The sequence below is a fragment of the Schistocerca cancellata genome, chromosome 5, assembly GCF_023864275.1.
Source record: "Schistocerca cancellata isolate TAMUIC-IGC-003103 chromosome 5, iqSchCanc2.1, whole genome shotgun sequence".
NCBI classification, from domain to species: Eukaryota; Metazoa; Arthropoda; class Insecta; order Orthoptera; family Acrididae; genus Schistocerca; species Schistocerca cancellata.
This window is the reverse complement of record NC_064630.1, coordinates 717,505,516-717,518,626: the sequence shown is the minus strand read 5'-3', so window position 1 is coordinate 717,518,626 and position 13,111 is coordinate 717,505,516.

Below are 13,111 nucleotides of genomic sequence, written 5' to 3'. Positions count from 1 at the left end.
TTTTATATAGGAGGTTCAAATGGCTCTGAGCACCATGCGACTTAACTTCTGAGGACATCAGTCGCTATAGGAGGCTAGGTTGCAAGTAATAGGCTGAAAGCGTTAGTCTATGAAATCAGATATTCTCTCAGTGGGGACACAATAACTGGCCACAATGGAGTGTCCTGGGTGGTTGGGTTTATGGACTTCAGGAAGCATGTGAAGGTACGAGTGGTAGGGGTGAGGAGAGGTTCTGGGATGGACCTACGGATTCAAGGAGAGACTGGAGATCCTGTTGGAATTCTGGAATGGGGTCACTGTGGCAGGACTCTGACAGCTGGCAGAGTCCTTCTGCCAGGTTATCCTTGCAGTTCGAAACAACGGTGGCAGAGCCTTTGTCAGGAGGTAGGATTATAAGGTCGTGATTAGTTTTTATGTGATGGAATGTTGTTCTTTCTGTGGCAGATGAAAGGTTAGCGTGCATTTTGAGGGATTTGAGGAATGATGCTGATGCAAGATTTGAGGATAAGAAGTTCTGGAAAGTTAACGGGGTGATTCGGGGGTAAAGGGAGTGGATCATGGTGGGATGGAGGAGTGAACTGAGTCAGGCAGGATTCAGCATTGGTATATGGCTGGGTCTGACTGGTAGGGTTGGTGGCAGAAAGGTGTTTCCATCGTAGGGACAGGGAGAAGTGTAATTCGATGGTAAGGTCAATTGGGGGGGGGGGGGGGGGGGGGGGGGATTCCATGAGCCAAGCAACAATGCAGGAACAGTACGTGGGTCTGTTCCAGTTCGCACACACTAACTTCACCTGATCGAGTCCCATCTGCCATCCTCCTTCATACTTGCTTACCCACAGACCTGCAACCCACATTACAGTCTTTTTATTAATTTTTTCATTGATCTCATAGTGTTTTCACATCAATTTAAATTGATTTTTGTCTTTCAGTATTTGCCTACTCCCTCAGATTCCCCCATGCTTCATGAGTTTCATCCTTTTCTTGAATTCTTCTATGTGATTTGGTGTATTTTTGCAAATTTTTTCAATTGTATTTCTATGTTATATACATATTTTGTATATATTTTTATCCTCCACCATGAATTGTTGCTCCTTCCACCTGTGTCAGTACAGTAAAGTTTTCTTATCCTGAGCCAGAAACGAGTCCCACATACTGTTCCTGCTCATGGACTCCCCCCACATGGCTTACCTCTTCTCCATCTGTAAAATTCTCCTGCTATGCAATCCTAAATTCTTGGATTCCATATCACACATTGAAAATCTTGCCTTCCAGGAACTAGAGCAGCATGCACAGTGTCACCTCAAAAAAACTCCACCCGGTTCAGTTCCTTCTCTTGCCTTGGACTACCACTATGGCCATGTCTACAACGACCTTCGAACCTCCCCCACATCCCCTCATAGCTGACAAACCGTGCCTTGCAGACTAACTACATTTACCCCACCCTCAAAAACTCCCTCCCAACACCATACAGAATCCAGAACATAAACAGACCGAAACACCATCATGAACCTTTCCTCCAAAAGCCTTATGCTCACATAAGTAAGAGTCCTTTCCATAGACCTCACCCTTTGACCCTTTCCCAAATGCAATCATGCAGGACTTGTTAAAGATCTCTCCTTCTCCCTGTCCACACAGTGGAAACACTTTTTTCCCACCAACAGTACCAATCAGACTCCACCAAAGAGCAGTGTTGAACACTGCTTGACTCAGTTCACTCCTCTATCCAACCATGATCCACCCCCACTGCCAACAAATCGCCTCCTGTTAACTTTCCAGAATTTTGTAACCTTGTGTCACCATCATTCCTCCAATCCCTCAATATGCAAGCTAACCTTACATCCACCATCTGCTGCGGAAAGAACCACAATCCACCACATTAAAACTGATTCTGACCTTATAATCGTACCTGCTGATAAAGACGCTGCCACTGTTGTTTTGAACTGCTAGGATAACCTGGCAGAAGGACTCCACCAGCTGTCAGATTCATCCATCTCCAAACCATACTACAGTGACCCCATTCCAGAACTCCATCAGGATCTCCAGTCTCTCCTCAAAACCTTAGGCACATCACAGATCCCCTCCCTGGAGTCTCCCCTCACCCCTAACACTCCCCACACTCCTACCTTCTACATGCTTGCTAAAGTCTGTAAACCGAGGATGCCTCATTGTGGCCAGTTACTGTCCTCCACTGAGAGAATCTCTGCTCTCATAGACCAACACCTTCAGCCCATTACCTGCAACCTACCCTCCTACATAAAAGATACCAACCATTTCCTCCACCAACTCTCCACAGTTCCTGTCCCTTTACCACATGGTGCCATGCTCATCACTATTCATGGCACCTCCCTTTACACTAACATCCATAATGCTCATGGCCTTACTGCCATTGAACACTACCCTTCCCAATGTTCGACAGATTCCAAACCAACCACCTCTTTCCTAGTAGCCATGACCAACTGTATCCTCGCCCACAATTACTTCTCCTTTGAAGGCATTACCTACAAACAAATCTGGGGTATGGCTATGGGCACCCACATGGCACCATCCTACGCCAACCTATTCATGGGCCATCCAGAGGAATCCTTTCTAAACGCCCAGAATCCCAAACCCCTCACCTGGTTCAGAATCATTGATGATATCTTTGTGTTCTGGATCGAGGGTGAGGACACCCTATCTACCTTCCTCCAGGACTTCAACACATCTTGTCCCCCACTTGCTTCATCTGGTCCTTTTCAGTCCAACAGGTCACCTTCCTCAATGCTGACCTTCACTTCAAAGGTGGATACATCAGTACCTGTGTCCATATGAAACCTACCAACCACCAGCAATACCTCCACCTCGACAGCTGCCACCCATTCCATACCAAGAAGTCCCTTCCACACAACCTAGACACTCTTGGCCATCGCATCTGTAGTAATGAGCCCCTCTCAAAATATATCAATGGTCTCAGTGAGACCTTCACAGCCCATAATTACCCTCCCAACCGTGTACAAAAACTGTTCTCTCATTCCTTATCTCCCCGGTCACCCACCCCAGCTTGGGAAAATTGAATCACATTCTCTGCCAGGGTTTCGACTAAGTCTTCTTGTGTCCTGAAATGAGGAATGTCCTATCCCCTATCCTTCCCACAGTGGTATTCCACCTCCCACTGAACCTACTCAATATTTTTATCCATCCTAACACAACCCCCGCTCCAAAACCCTTGCCTAACTGTTTGTATCCCTATAATAGGCCTAGATGCAAGATCAGTCCCAGGCAAGGCTACCTGTGAAACCAGTCATGTGATCTACAAACTAAGCTGCAACCACTATGCTACATTCTACATGGGTATGACAACCCTCTGCCCTCATGAATGGCCACTGACAAACTGTGCCCAAGAAACAGCTGGACCACCCAGTTGCTGAGCATGCTGCCCATCACAGTTTTCTTCAATTCAATGACTGCTTCACAGGATTCTTCCCACCGACACCAGCTTTTCTGAATTATGCAGATAGAAACTCTCCTTACAATTTATCCTATGTTACTGTAACCGTCCTAGCCTCTCCCTTAGATAACTCATTATCCTTCACCTATCTGTCCCTTTTCCGGTTCCCATTTCAGCACTACACTAAGGCACCCACAGTTTTTTTTTTACGTCTCTCCTTTTCCGCTGACCCATCTAACCTCTCAACTGCACATAACTGCCCTACCCTCTCTCCACCTCATCCCTGTGTGCCCCCACAAGCAGCACTTTATTGTCCCCCACCCCCACCCTGCTATCCCTCCACCTCCCCATTGCAGGCTCCTTCTTACCCCCAACAACCAATTTGCTTCTCCCATTGTTGTGTGTGTATGTATGTTGTCTATTCTGACAAAAGTCTGTTGACCAAAATCTTTGTTTGACATTCTTTTTGTTGTGCCTATCTGCGAGTCAGCATCTTCGCTATATGGTGGGTAGCATGTGTCCCTTTCATAACGTTGTCATTATTCCACCCTGGATTTTCCACTGTTTGATTAAGCAAGAAAAAAGGTTGAAATTATGTGTAAAGTTTGTTGGAATTCTCTAAGTGCTCTGTTTCGCAGTTACTGGATGAATAAAGTATGGATATTTGTGTGCCATTACTTATGCTGCCTCAGGACACACATAGTTTCTAACTGTAATACTTGTCTTAGTGTGTTGAATTTTTAACATTTTATTATATCTCATAACAAGTAGTTTATGACAGCACTTAACGTTTTTAAATTAAGTCGATAATTGGGTGAAATACTGTAAATAAAATTTTATTTTTGTTGCCGCTGTAAGCCATTAGACATGCAACTTGCAGCTGGTGCTGGGTTCTGGGATAGTCACATAATAATATATGTTCTGAACTCTAAAGTAAGGAATTATGTTTAACAGAATGACCGCCTCCAAACCAACCAGCATGGATTCTGAAAACTTCAGTCTGTGAAACCCAACTTGTGCTTTTGTCACAACATTGCTCAAGTGTGTGTGGCCTGTACAAATTAAGACTAACAGGGTATATTGAACGTATACAGAGAAGAGCAGCACGAATGATCACAGGTTTGTTAGATTCATGGGAGAGTGTCACAGAGATACTGAAGGGAATGAACTGAAGACTCTTGTAGATAGGCATAAACTATCCCAAGAGAGTCTATTAACAAAGTTTCAGTAACAGGCTTTAAATGGTGACTCTAGGAAAATACTACAGTTCCTTGTGTATTGCTCACATAGTGACTTTGAGAACAAAATTAGAATAATTACTGCATACACAGTGGCATTCAAACACATCATTCTTTTCATGCACCATATATGAATGGAATGGGAGGAAACCCTAATAACTGGTACAATGGGATGTACCTTCTGCCATGCACCTTACGGTGGTTTGCACATTGTAGATGCAGACAACATTTTGTAGGACATGAATCACGGCAATCAGTAGAATGCAGTATTGACTTTCAAATAACATTTGACTCAGTACCACACAAAATTTATTAACAAAGGTATAATCATAAGGAGTACCTTCAAATGGAGTGAAGCTGGGTGATTTTGAAATTTCAACTTTAATATTTCTGAAACCAATAAAATTAATACATTTCTTTTTGTTTGTGATCATGGGTACTGAGTTGTAATAATGAGATCTTTGTTCTTTGTTTCCTTTTGCTCTAACAGCTCAGAAAATTGAAGAAAAAAACTGTGTCAGTCAACTTAACCCCATCTGGAGGTGAATTTGACTGATTATCTGTTTGTGATAGTTGTAGATTGTTTAATGACTCTAGGGTGACTTTAAATGTTCTGGAACTTCACAGTAGTTGAAAAATAATTTGGCATAATAATTAAATTTTAATAGTGAAGTCAGAGTAATGCACAAAGTTCAAGGACAAAGAAATGTGATCACAAACTTGTTTTTATGAAATTCCAAAGAAACATGCACAAAAAATATATTCGCTTTACATCGAAGAGCAAAAGGGAACAATTGACAGGAATGGGGGAAAGAAATACAGTACAAGAAGAATGGGTAGCTTTGAGGGATGAAGCAATGAAGTCAGCAGAGGATAAAGTAGGTAAAAAGACGAGGGCTGCTAGAAATCCTTGGGTAACAGAAGAAATATTGAACTTAATTGATGAAAGAAGAAAATATAAAAATGCAGTAAATGAAGCAGGCAAAAAGGAATACAAACGTCTCAAAAATGAGATCGACAGGAAGTGCAAAATGGCTAAGCAGGGATGGCTAGAGGAAAAATGTAAGGATGTAGAGGCTTGTCTCACCAGGGGTAAGATAGATACTGCCTACAGGAAAATTAGAGAGACCTTTGGAGAAAAGAGAACCACTTGTATGAATATCAAGAGCTCAGATCGAAACCCAGTTCTAAGCAAAGAAGGGAAAGCAGAAAGGTGGAAGGAGTATATAGAGGGTCTATACAAGGGCGATGTACTTGAGGACAATATTATGGAAATGGAAGAGGATGTAGATGAAGATGAAAAGGGAGATACGACACTGCGTGAAGAGTTTGACAGAGCACTGAAAGACCTGAGTTGAAACAAGGCCCCGGGAGTAGACAACATTCCATTAGAACTACTGACAGCCTTGGGAGAGCCAGTCCTAACAGAACTCTACCATCTGGTGAGCAAAATGTATGAGACAGGGGAAATACCCTCAGACTTCAAGAACAATATAATAATTCCAATCCCAAAGAAAGCAGGTGTTAACAGATGTGAAAATTACCGAACTATCAGTTTAATAAGTCACGGCTGCAAAATACAAAATTCTTTACAGATGAATGGAAAAGCTAGTAGAAGCCAATCTCAGGAAAGATCAGTTTGGATTTCGTAGAAATATTGGAACATGTGAGGCAATACTGACCCTATGACTTATCTTAAAAGAAAGATTAAGGAAAGGCAAACCAACATTTCTAGCATTTGTAGACTTAGAGAAAGCTTTTGACAATGTTGACTGGAATACTCTATTTCAAATTCTGAACATGGCAGGGGTAAAATACTGGGAGTGAAAGGCTATTTACAATTAGTACAGAAACCAGATGGCAGTTATAAGAGTCGAAGGACATGAAAGGGAAGCAGTGGTTGGGAAGGGAGTTAGACAGGGTTGCAGCCTCTCCCCGATGTTATTCAATCTGTATATTGAGCAAGCAGTGAAGGAAACAAAAGAAAAATTCGGATTAGGTATTAAAATCCATGGAGAACAAATAAAAACTTTGAGGTTTGCCGATGACATTGTAATTCTGTCAGAGACAGCAAAGGACTTGGAAGAGCAGTTGAATGGAATGGATAGTGTCTTGAAAGGAGGATATAAGATGAACATCAACAAAAGCAAAATGAGGATAATGGAATGTATTCGAGTTAACTCGGGTGATGCTGAGGGAATTAGATTAGGGAATGAGACACTTAAAGTAGTAAATGAGTTTTGCTATTTGGGGAGCAAAATAACTGATGATGGTCGAAGTAGAGAGGATATAAATTGTAGACTGGCAATGGCAAGGAAAGCGTTTCTGAAGAAGAGAAATTTGTTAACATCGAGCATAGATTTAAGTGTCAGGAAGTCGTTTCTGAAAGTATTTGTATGGAGTGTAGCCATGTATGGAAGTGAAACATGGACAATAAATAGTGTGGACAAGAAGAGAATAGAAGCTTTTGAAATGTGATGCTACAGAAGAATGCTGAAGATTAGATGGGTAGATCACATAACTAATGAGGAGGTATTGAATAGGATTGGGGAGAAAAATGAGGAGGTATTGAATAGGATTGGGGAGAAGAGAAATTTGTGGCACAACATGACTAGAAGAAGGGATCGGTTGGTAGGACATGTTCTGAGGCATCGAGGGATCACCAATTTAGTATTGGAGGGCAGAGTGGAGGGTAAAAATCGTAGAGGGAGACCAAGAGATGAATACACTAAGCAGATTCAGAAGGATGTAAGTTGCAGTAGGTACTGGGAGATGAAGAAGCTTGCACAGGATGGAGTAGCATGGAGAGCTGCATCAAACCAGTCTCAGGACTGAAGACCACAACAACCTGATAACTTTGCGAGCAACTTGTCAGGGCAGGACAAAGTATTTATCACGGACTGTGCATTAATTGTGGCTCTGAAGTCATTGCTGAGGCGAAGCTTCCCCCTCAGCTTCATAATGATGACCAGCAGCATAGCTGGAAGAAATAAGCCAAATGACATTGAGCAACATCAAACAGTCTAATTTCGCCTTGACAGAGTCACACAATATGACAAACAGCTGCTGTGCCTGGAAAAAATGAGGGTGGGTGGACTATTTCATGGTAATGTGGGCCAGAAAATGGACAGCACAACTGATCCCAGGGGAAAACAGTGACAAAAACTCAGAGTAGAGGGATTTCAGTCACTGATATGAACTTGATATGATGCTAAATTCACCTCGTCGGCAATGGAGAAACTGAAAGTGTTAAACACTTCTAAGTCGAACAGGTCTGTAGCATGGGAATGATCCACAACAAGGAAGGTAAGATGATGATCAACAGATTTTTAAGATACAGTAGAACTGACCTAGGATCGGAATCTGCTGTTTATTGTAGCTAACCAACTTCTGTGAAACCTGTGTGAAGGGAGGGAAGCCCAATTTCATGTATGTTTGTACTTTTACTAAAGTCACTACAGCTCCTGGGTCCAATTGCATTTTTAGTGGTTTGTTAAACACATGCAAGTCAATAAACAATTTTTTCAGGGAGATGGTCATTGCAGAGATACAGTTTATGTACATTGGTATTACTGTGTCTGCCACATTTGAAGAGGGGTTACACACTGATGTAGTGTGGCCTTTCTTTTGACACTTGTGTGCAAACAGCCCAATGCTTAGGACACACAGCATTCTCACCTTGAATGAAGCAGTACAGGCAAGACAGAAGTGGGGTATGCGGCTGCTGTTGTGACGATTCCTTTTCCTAATGTCGCCGTAAACAATGCTAGCCCACATGACGCTGAGTTGAATGTTGTACTGCTGGAATGCCTTCTCCGTTGTCCTGAACACACTTACAGCATGCCTAACAGGGGTTGACTGAACAACTTCCAATACCCCCCCCCCCCCCTCCCCATGCAGCAATTTGATCACTTGTGGCTAGTGACATTTCAAAGGACTATGCTGTATCGAGCCATCTGTAAGTGCTGGATTCTCACATTGCAGTGCTTTTTTGCAGACTTCATTATCTGAGGCCAAACGAAGAGTAACATCACATACCATGTGCTCAGTGTAGGATTCGAATGGATACTAGTGACAACTTTTCAATGACGGCTCAGCCTGTGTAAGACTGGTTTGGGCATTTCGACAGTGGTAAAATTCTACACACCCTGCAATGACATGCATTCTGTAACATTAATAGATTGAGAGCAACTTGCACATTCATCAAATGATAAGCTGGTCAGTTCATGCAAAGGTGCAAGTTGGTAAAAATGATACAAGTGCAGCTGCCTGCCCTGTTTCAGAGGATGATTCTCAGCCTTCAAGGTCCGGGCAATCGCAGAGGGTGGGCTTATTGGTAGTTGGGAGCTCCAGTGTTAGGCGCGTAATGGGGCCCCTTAGGGATATGGCGGCTAAGGAGGGGAAGAAATCCAGTGTGCATTCTGGGTGGAGTCATTCATGATGTGGAAAGGGTCCTTCCGGATGCCATGAAGAGCACAGGGTGCAGCCAGCTGCAGGTGGTGGTACATGTCGGCACTAATGACGTGTGTCGCTTTGGATCTGAGGAAATTCTCTCTGGATTCCAGCGGCTATCTGATTTGGTGAAGGCTGCCAGTCTTGCTTACGAGATGAAGGCAGAGCTCACCATCTGCAGCATCTTTGACAGAACCAACTGTGGACCTTTGGTGCAGAGCCGGGTGGAGGGTCTGAATCAGAGGCTCAGACGGTTTTGTGACCATGTTGGCTGCAGATTTCTTGACTTGCACCATAGGGTGGTGGGGTTTCGGGTTCCGCTGAATAGGTCAGGAGTTCACTACACTCAGCTGGTGGCTACACGGGTAGTAGAGGCTGTGTGGCGTGGACTGGGCGGTTTTTTAGGTTAGAAGGCCTCGGGAAAGTACGGGGTGGGCTGCAATCTCAAAGGGTGCATGGCAAATACAGGACGTGCTTGGATCAAGGAACAGTAGGAATTGTAGTTGTAAATTGTTGTAGTTGTGCTGGGAAAGTCCCTGAGCTTCAAGCGCTAATAGAAAGCACAGAAGCTAAAATCATTATAAGTACAGAAAGCTGGCTAAGGGATGAAATAAGTTCTGCAGAAATTTTTACGAAGTCTCAGACGGTGTTCAGGAAAGATAGGTTAGGCAGAATTGGTGGTGGAGCATTTGTGTCTGTCAGTAGTGGTTTATCTTGTAGTGAACTCGAAGTAGATACTCCGTGCAAATTGCTATGGGTGGAGGTTATACTTAACAGCCGAACTAAGTTAATAATTGGCTCCTTCTACCGACCCCCAGACTCCGATGATATAGTTGCTGAACAGTTCAGAGAAAATTTGAGTCTCGTAACAAATAAATACCCCACTCATATGGTTATAGTTGGTGGGGACTTCAACCTTCCCTCAATATGTTGGCAAAAATACTTGTTCAAAACCAGTGGTAGGCAGAAAACATCTTCCGAGATTGTCCTAAATGCTTTCTCCGAACATTATTTCGAGCAGTTAGTCCACGAACCCACACGAATTGTAAATGGTTGCGAAAACACACTTGACCTCTTAGCCACAAACAATCCAGAGCTAATAGAGAGCATCATGACTAATACAGGAATTAGTGATCACAAGGTCATTGTAGCTAGGCTCAATACCGTTTCTTCCAAATCCACCAGAAACAAACATAAAATAATTTTATTTAAAAAAGCGGATAAAGTGTCACTAGAAGCCTTCCTAAGAGACAATCTCCATTCCTTCTGAACTGACTATGCAAATGTAGACTAGATGTGTCTCAAATTCAAAGATATAGTAGCAACAGCAATTGAGAGATTCATACCTCATAAACTGGTAAGAGATGGAACTGATCCCCCATGATACACAAAACAGGTCTGAACACTGTTGCAGAGGCAACGGAAAAAGCATGCGAAGTTCAGAAGAATGCGAAATCCCAAAGATTGGCTAAAATTTACAGACGTGCGAAATTTGGTATGGATTTCAATGCGAGATGCCTTTAATAGGTTCCACAACGAAACATTGTCTCGAAATTTGGTAGAAAATCCGAAGAAATTCTGGTCGTATGTAAAGTACACAAGCGGCAAGACACAGTCAATACCTTCACTGCGCAGTGCCGATGGTACTGTTACCGATGACTGTGCCGCTAAAGCGGAGTTATTGAACGCAGTTTTCCGAAATTCCTTCATCAGGGAAGATGAATGGAATATTCCATAATTTGAAACATGAACAGCTGCTAGCATGAGTTTCTTAGAAGTAGATACCTTAGGGGTTGCGAAGCAACTCAAATCGCTTGATACGGGCAAGTCTTCAGGTCCAGATTGTATACCGATTAGGTTCCTTTCAGATTTCGCTGATACAATAGCTCCCTACTTAGCAATCATATACAACCGCTCGCTCACCAATAGATCTGTATTTTAAGGTTCGCCGATGACTTTGTAATTATGTCAGAGACAGCAAAGGACTTGGAAGAGCAGTTGAACGGAATGGAGAGTGTCTTGAAAGGAGGGTATAAGATGAACATCAACAAAAGCAAAACGAGGATAATGGAATGTAGTCAAATTAACTCGGGTGATGCTGAGTGAATTAGATTAGGAAATAAGACACTTAAAGTAGTAAAGGAGTTTTGCTATCTGGGGAGCAAAATAACTGATGATGGTTGAAGTAGAGAGGATATAAAATGTAGACTGGCAATGGCGAGGAAAGTGTTTCTGAAGAAGAAAAATTTGTTAACATCATGTATAGATTTAAATGTCAGGAAGTCATTTCTGATAGTATTTGTATGGAGTGTAGCCATGTATGGAAGTAAAACATGGACGATAAATAGTTTAGATAAGAAGAGAATAGAAGCTTTTGAAATGTGGTGCTACAGAAAAATGCTGAAGCTTAGATGGGTAGATCACATAACTAATGAGGAGGAGGTATTGAATAGAATTGGGGAGAAGAGGAGCTTGTGGCATAACTTGACTAGAAGAAGGTATCGGTTGGTAGGACATGTTCTGAGACATCGAGGGATCACCAATTTAGTATTGGAGGGTAAAAGTCGCAGAGGGAGACCAAGAGATGAATACACTAAGCAGATTCAGAAGGATGTAGGCTGCAGTAGGTACTGGGAGATGAAGAAGCTTGTACAGGATAGAGTAGCATGGAGAGCTGCATCAAACCAGTCTCAGGAATGAAGACCACAACAACAACAACAACAACAACAACAACATGAACCATTTCATTGTGCAGTATAGCAGATACATCATAGTGATGTGTTTAGTTAAATCCATCAAATCATTGTGTAGTTTCATATTTAGCAGGGGCGGATTTGCATTTTAATATCTGTGACTTGTAAAGTCGCGTAGTCATCTGTCATTTGTTTATTTCTTTCAAATACCGCATTTACTCGAATTTAAGCCGCACTTTTTTTCTGGTTTTTGTAATCCAAAAAACCGCCTGTGGCTTAGAATCGAGTGCAAAGCAAGCGGAAGTTGTGAAAAATGTTGGTAGGTGCCGCCACAACGAACTGCCGTCGAATGTATGTAGCGCTACACAGGCATGGTTTGTAGGCAGAAAGATAAATACTGGCGCCAAAACCTATGCGTCAGTAAATAAATTTAAAAAAAAGGTGGAAGACGAGCTTTTTTTCTCCGCCCCGAGTTTCGACCTCTGCATTTTCATACATTATCCAACGAAGTAAATACAAACTCCGTATTGTTCATCTTCGAATGTAGCAGAATTTCAATGTACTACGAAAATCCGACTGGCAAGACTGTTTGGGATGTTTGTCAATATGGCCAACTCTACGTTCTGAAATTTTTCCTACCTGTGACAAGAGATGGTTGCTAATAGGAACTTGTATGAATTGTGAATCACATGCAGTATTCTCTTCACCATAAGAATAATACGAATATAAACATTTTGCCATGTTTTCTTTCGTGTTTGCTGCTATCTCATTTAAATCCTGCCTGCCTAATAAACTACGAAACTAGAGTGAGACAACAGCAAACGCGGAAGAATATACGTACCGTGTCTTGTTTATATTCGTATTAAGTGATACAGTCAGAAGTGAAGCACGGCAGCTGACTAGATTTTCAAATCTAAGATGACTCTAATTTCTGTGCAGAATTTGATGTACTAAAGAAGTGGCCGCAAAGATTTTCAAACGGAGAAAAACTTTCGCCTAACTCTCGTTCAGAACATGTTCTATCATACGCAGTCTATTATTTGGTTCTTGTTGATCATTATCAAAGAAAGTAGCAGTGTAAGTAACAACAAATAGTAGTCTCTTGCCATTGTTTCACTAATGAGACGATTCCTCTCTCTCTTTTTTTTTTTTATTGTTAGCGGCAGTAGCGCGCACAAAAGCAAGCCATGCCGCGAGCGGCGACAGACCGTAAACACGCACTATCAGAATGCGACCAACAATGCTTGACACAGTACAGTAATGCATTTTCAGCTTAGAGTGACGTAAACACCTATAACAAAGAA